At 34.7% G+C, this 13,016-nt stretch overlaps 1 protein-coding gene across 1 annotated transcript in view; it reads left to right on the top strand.

The window, feature by feature from the left end:
- Window positions 1–13,016, top strand: part of Itm2b (integral membrane protein 2B) — a 28,088-nt gene that overhangs the window by 945 nt on the left and 14,127 nt on the right. The gene's annotated exons all lie outside the window — the stretch shown is intronic.

Genomic DNA, 13,016 nt, shown 5'->3' with positions numbered 1-13,016 from the left:
GCAACGCTTGACTTCTGTAACTTGGGTTTTTTTAGGAAACCAAAGCTAAGAAATCTGTCCCTGATTCTATAAAGTGAAAAAAAAATTACCAAAAAGAAAAACTCCCTCCTTACCACTAAGTGAAGGTTAAGTAGAACAGCTACTACGTTAACTTTTAGTGGCGTATACTAATTAATTACGCGTGAATGTAATGGTCTAGGAAGTGTCCTCTCCAAAAATTCGATCCTGTAAAAATTGACTGTGGAAGTCACATCGTTTCGCATACTTTTTCCTCCCTTGGTAGCACTTTTCAAGATGTGTTCTCAATAGGGCATGTTAGTTTTAACTTAAAAAGGATCATTGGTATGCCAACTATCAGCAATACGAGGTTTTATATGGGCTGATGAAAGTTGCTACTGAAATACAGGCCACTAGTACACTATAAAAATTTTGAAATGTAATGCAAATCTGGTTATGGTTATACTTATTTTCTGGAAATGTTTTAGTTAAAAACAGAAAGGTCAGAAGTGTTGTTTGTTGTTGTTGTTTTTGAAAGGACTGCTTTGCCCTGAAAATGGAACAGTGAACAAAGTCCCCAGAAGGATTAAGGGTTTTGATATAGTAATTGTTTTCCTGAGCACAATGCAAACAGTTTTAGTCTTAAAAGAAATTTTAGGAATGTACAGATAAAAATGTCTGTAGCAAATTATTAGCTCTATAACATACATTGTATCTAAAACAGACCCGTAATCACAACTTTAAACATATATTTTTAATGCTATTTATGAATTTTAAATCTTAAAAATAAATGACTCCTCCCATTTTTTTTAAAGAGAAAGCAAAGGATGATGTCATTTCATACAGCTTTTTTCTCTTCTGTAGGGAAGAAAATGGAAACTGTCAAAAAATTCCATTTGCTGAGCAGCTTTTAAATCTGACTTTTGACAGTTTTTGTCAGTTATGAAACAGAAGCTCTGTTTTCAGATTCGTAGATTTTCCTACAGGTTCACCATAATTTAAATTCTGTGCTCATAGAAGCTATCCAAAAGTAACCATTTATACCTCTTATTTTCTCAGATCCCCATATCCAAAGAAAAAAATACTGGATCCAAGCACTGAGGGCCAGTCTTCTTTTGTAACCACAAGCAACCAAGGATGAATTGATAGATGAACATAATTTTTTTTTCTATCTGTAAGCCAAAGGACTTTTCCTCAGTGGGTGACAAAATGTGTTTTCACAATAATAGTGAAATCCTTATAATTGGTCACTTAACGGATATAGGAAAACCTTTTTTAGTGACAGACATTTTCGAGAGACTTCTCATCTCTTCATCTTAGAGCTTGGGCAATAATTACATAATGTTCCCTGGCTCCTTTTGGGGGTTGGTTGGGGGAGTGACTATGGGGCAGCTACCTTGTGTGACTGCCTGGGCTGGGAACCAATTAGCCTTGTTGTGTTTGCCTGGGGCATTTCCCAGGTAAGTCGTTAAGGCTCAGAAATCCTAAATAAAAATGTGAATACCTTTAACTTAGACCACAATATCCATAGATGGTTTTTTCAGAATGTTCCCTTGAGGACCGCTGTGGTGATCTTCTGGAATTCTGGTATAGAAATGCAGATTTTACTATCCCGTGCCACAAGAATTCTGATCATTCTAGTCAGCTGTCTTATATAACATGCATTCCAGTACTTTTATGCTGCTCCTATCTTTTGCTGTTTTTCTCTCTGCAGGGGGAGAACCCTCTAGAAGCAGTTCTCTGGCTCCATTATGCATTCTATCTTGTCTTTTCAGTAGCTATTAATCCCAGCAATTTCCATCAATTGCATAGTCGCAGCTAGCTTGCATTATTTTTTTCTTTACCTATTTAAAAACAAAAAACAAAAAACATTTAACTGTTAACTATTTTCACCCTCCTACACCTGTGCTAGTAGGCACAAATCTTTTGGAAGACTGGAATTAGCAAAGAATCACAGGATCTATATTTTGTGAAAGAAAGATCAGTTTGAAATGATATCTATGTCTTGTTACAAACAACACTTAACATTCACTTGTTTTTGTGTGCATAGCTTTAAATAAACCTTGGAAAACTGTTATATTTATGAAAATACTAATGTACTGAATCAGAAGCCCCAGTTTTGTTATTACATAACTGCTTGATCTCAGGCTTAAATTTTAGTTTTCCTATCATTTAAGACAAGAGAGCATGACCAGATGGTCCGTATGGACTCCTCCAGCTTTAAAATTCTGTAAAGATGCTAGGATTACATATTCTGGCAAGGATTAAATTGTTTTAATTGTGAAAAGTAACAACTGCCTCTTCACCCTAACCAGACTGTTCCCTTTCTTCCTTTTCATATTTAACGTGTTACATTCCTCCCTCACATCAAGTAACAGTGTGCCAAAGAAAAAAGATGAATAGAGATATTATGTAATAAAAGCAAATTTTCATTTTTGGTTATCTCACTGTAGAAAAGATAAGTTGTCAACAACTCTTGCAATTGCAGTGCTTGCTTATGAAGCCCCCCTTTTCCAACAGCAGATCTGCAGAAAGCTTAAGTTAGCTTCCTTAGGTATCCCCACAAGCTGTTTTGCTGATAATAGAGTGATCTTATCTTTATGCTATATTGTGGATATTTTTCAGTGAGAAAAATAAAATACTTGCATAAGAGAAAATGGGCCAGTCTGAGAAAGTGAATACTACTAAGCTCTGAGTCAGCCATGATAAAATGGCTGCGTGGACCCTAGTTCTTGATATCTTTCTGACTTTTCCTATTCTGCTTGAGCCAGAATGAAGGAAGGGTTTGATAATTTAACTTTTTGTTTGTGGTGGTGATTTTTGTTTGTTGTGGGTTTTTGGAGGGGTTGGTGGAGAAGAGAACATAAAATGCATGACTGGACTTTACTAAAATGTGTTGACCTTTAAAGAAAGGGTTGTGAGCTTGGTTCTCTTAACCCAAAGTGAATCTCATTACCTAGTTACATAATTTCATACTTGTAAACATTGGTCAGTAAAACATTTGTAGTCATTACATTTTGGTCTACGTGGAAGGTAGAAATACCTGAAGTGAGGAGTTGGTTAGGGCAGGGAGATGAATGAATTGTCCCTGTGTATCCCAAATACATTGGCATCAACCTCCTATGGACACATCCCTGGTACACACCCGGGATAAGTTGTTGCTGCTTTCGAGGGTGTGTGAGGTTGTATATTGTGCAATTGAAGGTCAGATTACTTGCCAGAATTACTCCCAGGATTGTAGTTGTGTTATTCTTGGCATAATCATAAGCCAGCCTGTAAGACTTCATGGAATAAACCTTTTATATTCATGGAATATAAAAGGTTTATGTGACTAGCAGTACTTTTTTAACCAGAATCACTTCAAACATACCAACATTTTCATGGCATAGACCTTTTAAAGATAATTTAGTATTGTGTTTATTATTTATTGCTAAAGCTTGATTAGTGTGTAAAGGTCTGTAAAAAAAATGTACTAAGCAGAGTTGTAGGACTTTTTTTTTTCCGTTTTATCATAACGTATCCAAAAGCTACCTTCTTTTCCTAAGGAAATACTTTCTGAATTTGTGTTCTAACTGAAGTTTCTTCACTTTGTTTTATAACACTGTATCAATAAAAGACATGAAAAAAAAGTGTGACTTTTCAAAGAGGACAAAATGAATTGACTTTTAAACTTTTCTGCAAATATGCCGACTTTCCCACCCAAGGACTTCAGACCATAACTGCTGCAAGTTGGATGACTGACATTTCTAATCATGAAAACGATGGGTTTTGTCTAAATGATGTAGAAAATAGTGACACAATCTTCAGTAAGCTTGACTCCTATAAAGATGGTCATTTCTGGGCTCTTTTCTTTTCATGGAGCTTAATACTGAAAGTCTTTACAAGGTAAATAATTTAAATTGCACATTAAAGTTAACTATATTAGAGGCAGAGTGTGATGGCTCAGGGTATAATCCTAGCTACTTAGGAGGCTAAGATCTGAGGATCACAGTTGAAACCTGGGCAAGAAAGTACATAAGGCTCTTGTCTACAGTTAACTACCAAAAATCCATGGTAGAGCATGTCTTCAGCAAAAAAGCCTAGGCCTCTGAACTAGCACAAAACAAACTATTACAGGTATGACCCTAAAGGCATCATTTAAGGAAAATACCTTCTTTCAATTGTGATTTTTTTCCTCTTTAATCAGTATTTGTGATAACATTTTTTTTAAACTTTAGGTGTTACTTTATCTTTTGTCTATACCAGAGTTTGAACTCGTAGTCTCCTGCTTATTCTACTTGCTTGCCAACCTACATCCAGCCTTTCTTTGTTGATTAATTAGAGATGGACTGTCAAGGACTTTTCTACTCTTGGCTGACTCTGGGAACTTAGACCTCTGCATTTTGGCCTCCTACATAGCGGATTACAGGCATGAGCCACGAGTGCCTAGCTCTTTTTTTTTTTTTTTTTTTTTTAAATAAGGCATGGTCTCACTATGTGGCTGAGACTGAGGGTCTTGAACTCTATCTAGAGAGTTAAGATTATAGAGTGATCTCCCACAACTAGTTATGATACATATTTTTAGTAGCTTAAGGTAATCTATAGTATATGTTTTATTTAATTTTATTCATTTCTTTCATTTATTTATCTTATATGTGCTAACAATTGGATAAACATTCATATTTTAAGTAATTGCAGATTTCCAAAGCATTTAATTGATTAGAGAAAGGAAGACTTGAGTATTTCAGTAATTGTACCATTTGGGAAATCTGTATAGCTCTTATTCCTAAATAGAAAAAAATATTATTTTATAGAAATGAGATAATTAGATACCTTTCCTTTGAAGATATTAGAATATTCTAATTTTTTACTTATTGTTATCATTATGCTAATAAGTTTCCAGCAATAACTTTATGACTTAGATTTGATTAAAAAATTATGAGAGGGCTAGGGATATGGCTCAGTAGTAGAGTGCTTGCTTAGTATACATGAAGCCCTAAGTTTGATTCCTTAGTACCACATAAACAAACAAAAAAAAAAAAAACAGAAATGACACTGTGGCTCAAGTGGTAGAGTGCTTACCCTTGAGCAAAAGAAGCTTAGGGACAGTGCCCAGGCCCTGAGTTCAAGCCCCAGGACTGGCAAAAAAAAAATTATATATGTGTGTGTGTGTGCATGTGTCTTATGTGTAAACAGGCCATTTAGGTCTGTATTATCAGAATATATATATATATTTTTTTTTTAATTTATTTTTTTTGGTGGTGGTTTTTGTGCCAGTCCTTGGGCTTAAACTTGGTTTGGGTGCTGTCCCTGAGGTTTTTTTTTTTTTTTTTTTTGCTTAAGGCTAATGGTCTACCACTTGAGCCATGCTCTGCTTCTGGTTTTTTGGTGGTTAATTGGACTTTCCTGCATGGTCTGGCTTTAAGTGGTGACCCTCAATTGTCAGCTTCCTGAGTATCTAGGATTACAGGTATGAGCCACTGGCTCCTGGCTAATGGTCTTTTACAATTTGCTTTCTCTCCTTAGAGGCATTCTCTGTTCTTAATCAAAGGCAATCATGTTCACTCCTTAACTTCTGGTAATAATAACCAGGGTAACCAGTAGACCATATTCTACTTCCATGTAAATGAAAAAAAGATGTCCTCTCTGGGGTTTTGATGAGAATATAGACTGGATTCTGGTTCACTGATAACCCTTGATCTGGCATTGTACTGAAACAACCTATATATCCACATGTTAAGCTTTTGGTTTCAGAAATCTTTGTATAAAAATTTTCAGAATTCCCTGGGTGCTAGTGGCTCATGCCTGTAAATATAGCTACTCAGGAGGCTGAGATCTGAGGATCAAGGTTCAAAGCCAACCCCGGCAGGAAAATCTGTGAGACTCTTATCTCCAGTAAACCACTAGACTACCGGAAGTGGTGCTGTGGTTCAAGCGGTAGAGCGCTCACCTTGAGCTGAAGAGCTGAGGGATAGCACCCAAACCCAGAGTTCAAGCCCTACGACCGACCAAAAAAAAAAAAATTTCAGAATCCAAAAAAATCAACATTAGAGATTTATATATACATTATATAAGATGGAACTATATTATAATTTATATATTTTATAAAATTATGTATAATGTTATAAATTGTTATGTATAACAAATTTGTTTTAAATAAATGCATGTTATATATTGTATATATTATTACATGTAATAATGTACATCTTATATATTTTATTGTATTTTCTCAGAATCTCCCAAAATCTACATTGCAGATTTAGTTATAGTGAGATAAATATTTATTAGGAAGTAAACAAAATATTTAGTAATTAACCTATAGTAGGTTAGCATGAATACTATTTTATGAATAATTAAAATTTCCAAACAACCTAAAAGATCTAAGAGGCATAGTATTTTCACATTTTTTTCAGAATTCTTTTTTTTTTTTTTTTTTTTTTTTTGTCCATTTGTGGCTTTAACTGAGGGCCTGGGTGATGTACCTGAGCTCTTTTGCTCAAAGCTAGTGCTCTCCTAGGAGCCACAGCTCTACTTCCAGTTTTTAAGTGGTTAATTTGAGGTAAGAGTCTCCAGGGGACTTTTCTGCTCTGGTTGGCTTTGAACCGCAATCCTTAGATCTTAGCCTACTGAGTAGGTAGGATTACAGGCACCTGGCACTGGCGACCAGCTTTTTTAGATTTCTTTCAGCTTCTGGAAAATTCCAATATACAGGTGAGAATGAAAGTGAAGCAGTGTCCAGAAGGTGTTCCTGGACCACATTAAAGAAAACTACTCTAAATACTTGCTTGTAATGCTCTTTCCTCATTTTCAATTGTTTCTGTTTTATTTTTTTGCAGTTTTAGATATAAACTTACACAATTGATATAAAAACATTTTCTGCTTGAATTGATATTCAGTGCTTGTATTGTAATTGACATAAACATTATTTACATTTGAGTAATGTAGTGTACTTTTATTATGTTTGTTTGTTTGTTTAAAACCTATTTGTTTTCCAGGACTTGATTGTTGTTTTGGGGGGCTAAAGGGAAGGTTGCTTAATTTTCTGTGTATTTTATTGTAATATCCTCAGGCTCTCTGACAGCAGTATAATTGCCTTTCTGTATCTTCAGGCTCACCAGGGACCTTCCAAGTTTCATATTTTTCTTGTGCTTCCTGCTTTTTATTCTTCAGTCTTCCAGTCCAGCTGGTTGCACTCTAGGTGTGTTACTCTACAGATGTCCCAAAAGTCACTGTGCCAAATTGCCTTTGCCTTCATCTCATGTTGGATCTCTGGTTTTATAAATAAATATGAAGAGAAAACGTTTGATAAAAATTTTGAAAGCGTTTTCTGAGAATCTTTGCCCTCACACTTAATTGATCTACTTTAGCAGTAATTTTCTCAGCATTTTTATCCAAGGATTCCATTATCTTCGAGTCCAATGCCAGTCTGATTCTGAATTCTCTGTGCATTATGTCTTTCCCTCACTCCCCATTTCCAGAAGTGGGAGCTTTTCTCCTTAAGCTTTAGGTTTTTTTTCCCTTACCCTCTCAGTTTTCAAACTCTAGTGATATAACTTGTCTGCTGTCATTTCCTTTTCTTTCTTTGAGACTGAATGGTTCAGTTGTTTATCCATTTACTCCCGCTTTATAGAACTTTCAGGGGGAAGTTAAGATAAACATAGAACTGAAAAATCAGCTCTGCTATAATAGTTTTAAAAAGATTAATTAGAATATTTCCTTTTATGCTAAAAATTGGCTTAATGATAATTAATATTGGGTAAGAATAGAAACCATCGGAATTATTATTAGTACTAGTTTAAGAACAGACAGAGTGACCTAGAAAGATAGGTGGGTATCTTCTGAGGTCTCTCTCTTCAAAGTGCCAAGACTGTCTCCTTTATAAGTAATTTTTGAGACAACTCACTGCCAACTATGAGTTGCTTTGTGACTTTATTGCTGTAACTTCATAATTGAATTACATTTTTTTTACTAATTTTTCTAATTTTGAAATGCATATATGTTGGTGTATCTTGGTGTTTTTCTTTGGTTTAGCTTCATGTATATATGATTTCAGTACTTTTTGTGATGAGTAATAGAGAAAAGTCTTATTAATTTTTGTCAGTAATTTAAAGTAATAACACTATTATTGTAATAATAACACATGTGGTCCTTATTATACGTGTGGCTCTGGTTAGGAACACCTCTTACAATACCAGAATTCTGTCGAAACTCAAGCTATGTAGTTTTTGTTAGATATGACTACTATCCAAGTGTGGCATTAGGTTACTTCATTTCTAGAATTCATTTGTGTAATCTGTTTAGTCAGTTGTTGACCTATTAGTTTCATGTTTTCTTTCTCTTTTCTTTTTCCTTCTGTTCTACTAAGTATACTGCCCAGAACCTCATGAATACTAGGCAGGCTCTGCTACTCAGATTCATCCCCAGCCTTATTCCAAGTTTTTCTTGAAGTTGTATGTAGAGTCAGATGATATTCAGATATGTGCAGTATATAATTATTCACATAATTTTAATGCTATGGGCCTCATATTAATCTTGTGATGTGTTGGATTAACTGACCTTTCATAGGGGATCTTTCTTTCTGAGCACTGTACCAATAACATATTCAGAAGCATCTATTACATGGCCAGGCACAATAGTAGAAATTCCAAAATTACTAAGAACTCCAACCTTAACGAAGCATATAATGTAGATAACAAAGACCAACTAGTTATGTAAACTGAATTAACCACAACCTACTTAAATGCCTATGTTTTCTTTCACAAGAAAATCATCTTCCTGGGTCCAAGAGCCTACAGAATGGTGGTGTTAAAAATTAAAAAGCAAAGTCAAATGTCATTTTATCTGTTATATAGAACTATTTCACTTATAAATTTGGAACATTTTAAAATATATTCTTTTCACTCAGTATTTATGGAACACATGAACAATGATATGCAATACAGCCCATATGTCAAAGCAGTTCTTACCTGTACACTTTAGAGAGCCAAATGCCTCTGATCTCAAGAACTGTTTGTTTTTATCCATTGTGGGGCTTGAACTCTGGGCCTGGGCACTGTCCCTGAGCTCTTCAGCTCACCCCGAGCGCTCTACCACTTGAGCCACAGTGCCACTTCCAGTTTTCTGGTGGTTAATTGGAGATTAGAGTCTCCTGGATGTTCCTGTCCGGGCTGGCTTTGAACTGTTATCCTCAGATCTTAGCCTCCTGAATAGTTAGGATTACAGGCATGAGCCACCATCCTCTGGCTGGCTTTGAACTTGCAGTCTTACTATCTCCTTAGTACTACTGGGATTATAGACCTCAGCTTGTCCTAGTAATTTGGGCTAATTTGCAAAATTTCAAACTTCTGTTGAAGATACTTAGAAGTTTCTACATTCAAATTGCTTCATGTGGACAGGGAATATAGCTCTGTAGTAGAGTGCATGAGGCCTTGGGTTCTGTCTCCAGCACTGTGATAAAGAAATATGATTGCTTATTAATATGATTGCTTATTAATTACCTATGACATTAAAATGGAACATTTATTACAAAATGAGTCCAGGACAGGTTTATTTTTGTCCAATCTTGACAATTTTATAATGTATTACACAGAAATACAATATGCTTAAATTTTTAGGAAGACAATTGGAATTAGAAGCCATATGATTCTAATGTGACTCAGTCAGTGGTAGAAAATACCATTTTCATGACTTTATCTAAAGGCTAACATTAGCAATAATTACAAGCTAAAAATACAGTTCAATGATATGCTTCATATGTACAAGGTTCTGAGTTTGATCCTTAGAACCACATAAAAAATAATTTTTTTTAAAAAAGATGTCTCACATAATGCTTTTGCTTACAGACACCTAATCTAGGCTTTCTTAACACCTGTAAATGATAGTCATTTTTTAAACTATATAGAGAAATGATTAAGAGATCTTAAATTTCTTAGGAAAAAATAAAATTTTAAGTTGTTCATATGTTCCTATTTTACTTTGCACCAGAAACTTTGCTGTCCCTAATGATGCAAAAGAGATTAAGTTATGACCCAGCCCTAAATGCATGTCCAAGCTGCCTGATTTTTTTTCCCTTTTAGTTCTGACCTAATTTTCTTTAACCTAGACCTATGCTAGTTTTATATGGTGTTAATAGTTTCTTTCAGATTTCATAGATTTCTCATAAGAGTTGTCATACAGTAGCATTAATGTTTTATTTTCCTTCTCTTCATATGTTGTTGGATTTGTTAGCAAAAAGTATATTAATGAGAAACTATACAAGACATTGTATAATTTGAGATTACGTTCTTTTTGTAATCTATTCCAGATGTAAAATACTTCAATAACTTTTATTGATTCAATAACACAGAGTACTTTCTAATTTTGACTCAATACTCGGCCATTTAATTAGCATTGACTGACAAGAGATTAGAAACCTTTGTGAAATGTAGCAGCGACAAATACAAAGAGCAGCTTTCTGTTCCTCTCTATATAAGGCCAACCATTTGAAAAACTGCTTCCTGTTTATGTATCAAGCATATTTCTTACATGAACTTTGTCTCTATAGTCTTTAAGATGATAGCAATCCTAATTGAAAATGCAAATTTGGAAGCACAATTTGAGTTTTGTAATCAAATGTTTGATGTCTTTATAGATTATCAGCTAGGAGATATGTTTTACCTATAGCAGATACATTTGGTAATCAGTGCTATTAATGTGGACTAAATCATGTTTTTTTGCTGCCTATATACTGAGGAAAAGTAACCTAATGTAGAAAGAAGCCAGGTGAATAGAAGAACATTCTCTAACACAGAACTCAAATTCTTAAATTTAGTAGTTTAGATCAATTACTGTATTATATGATTAAATTCTTCCAGACGGAGGTATTCCCAGTCATAGTTGCTGGGTTCAAAATCCATCCACATTACATGCTTAGTCTTCAAGCTGGGAAAAAATGCTAACATAGGAATTGAATGCTATAGAACATTGAGTAATCCATTTTATTAAAAAAAATGTGAGTCATCATTTAAAAAAAATATTGGCAGATAATTCTCTGGTTTGACAGCATTATTCAGTCCCAACAACACATCATAGGCAGCTAGCCTGTATACACCAGTATTCTCCTGTGTTATTCCAACATGCTTTATTATTATTTTTTAATAAATTGATAGTACTTGACCTTTCACATGCTGGACAGTCATTACATCTAGAGCCATATCTCCAGGCTTCCACTTACCTGTTTTATTTTCATACTTGTTTTTTTTCCTGTCATTTTTTCCCCCCTTTGTGTGTTTGGTAATATAATTTTTTGGTTGAGGGAGGAAATTCAGATTGGGTCTCACTACGTAGTCCAGGCTGGTCTGGAACTTGAGAGATCTTCCTGCCTTTGTCTCCTGAGTGCTGAGATTACAAGCATGCACCACCAAACTTGGCTTAGACTATAATTTTTAGTGCCAGGAGATATTTTTCTCTTTAGTATTCTGGCTTCTAAAGCATTGCTATTTCATTTGCTGTAATAAAAAAAATAGTGCCTTTGAGAACTTTGTAAAATGGCTCTTAAAAGCTTCATTCATCATATAAAGAAGGCTCAAATAGAAGCGCCTAAGGCTGTAAAGTGATTTGTTAGTTTGAGAACAAAATAAAAATTTCGTTTGAAAACAAAATAAAAATTGTATGCAAAAAAATCTTAGATTTTATTTGAGCTAAGTTTGTAACTGAAGCACATTTTCCTAAGCCTCTTAGGGAAATGATTGAGGTGACCTAATTCTTAACTAATTGAGGTAACAACCATTTATCCTTCATTTTGCTTAAAATATAATTGATTAAGTAATTTTACTTTGTCATTGGATAAGCTTTTATTTGAACTAGAATTTGGTGTGTTGGGGTGCTATAGCAAGAGTGCTTTTTTTTTTGGTGTTGGTACTGGCACTTGAACTCAGGGTCTTGCACTCTTGCTTTACTTTTTCACTCAAAGCTAGCACTCTACCACTAAGCCACACTTCAACTTCTACTTTTTGTTGATTGATTGGAGATTAAGTCTCTTGGATTTGTCTTCCAAGGCTTTCTTCAACCTCTTTCTTGAACCTCAGATTTCAATTCTCTAAGTAGCCAGGATTGCAGGTGTGAGCCACCAGTGCCTGGCATGAGAATACTTTTTTTTTTTTTTTTTGCTGGTACTGGGGCTTGAACTTGGCCTAGGTACAGTCCCTGAGCCTCTCTGAGCTCAAGGCTAGCACTCTACCACTTATGCCATAGTGCCACTTTCGGCTTTTTCTGAGTAATTTATTGGAGATAAGTGTCTCATAGACTTTCCTGCCCTTGACTGGCTTGAACTGCAATCCTTAGTTCTCAGTCTTCTGAGTAGCTAGGATTATAGGTATGAGCCACTGGTATCCAGCTATGAGAATACATCTTTCTGTATCTACCATTAAGGGATGATTAGAGGCCAGTCTGTGCTTCAGTGCTATAAACTGGGCTAATATCTTATATCTTCAGGAAGATTAATGAGATGATAATTGTACATCACCTGTGGGAGTTCTGTTGCCTTATAAGCACAGTTTAAGATGTACCAGTTTTATTGCAGTACAGGGGAGGAACTGTCTCGTTGACTTCTTTTAAATTAGGCCAGGTAAAGTTATACATCCTAGTGAAGAAACTCCTAGCTCTTGGTGAGTTTACTTTTTCTTGTTAATTTAAAAAAATACCAAAACATAGTCTATAGTATATTTTATTTAAAGTCTAAAATATCATACATATATTTGAACATATCGTTGTATATAGTATAACTTGCCTTAATGAAACTTGCTGTTCAATTTTAGGTTTATCTAAAAATTAGCAGTGCAAGCTGATTCTTTTTAGCAGTATTATTTGGTAAGTCTATAATCTTCTCATGATGGACATTTAGATTGTTTCCAATATTTTGTTATTTGCACATTATTGGAAACAGACAGATTCTGTGTGTATGTTTGTATGCTGTGACTTAAACTTAGGGCCTGGGTACTATACCTTAGCTTTTGCTCTTAGGTGTCATTCTACCACTTTACTTGCTGCTTTGCTGGTTAATT

Source organism: Dipodomys merriami, unplaced genomic scaffold (assembly GCF_024711535.1).
Source record: "Dipodomys merriami isolate MVZ:Mamm:240054 unplaced genomic scaffold, mDipMer1.0.p SCAF_6, whole genome shotgun sequence".
Classification (NCBI taxonomy): domain Eukaryota; kingdom Metazoa; phylum Chordata; class Mammalia; order Rodentia; family Heteromyidae; genus Dipodomys; species Dipodomys merriami.
The sequence above is the reverse complement of the archived record's forward strand: the minus strand, read 5'-3'. Positions and strand labels throughout refer to the sequence as shown.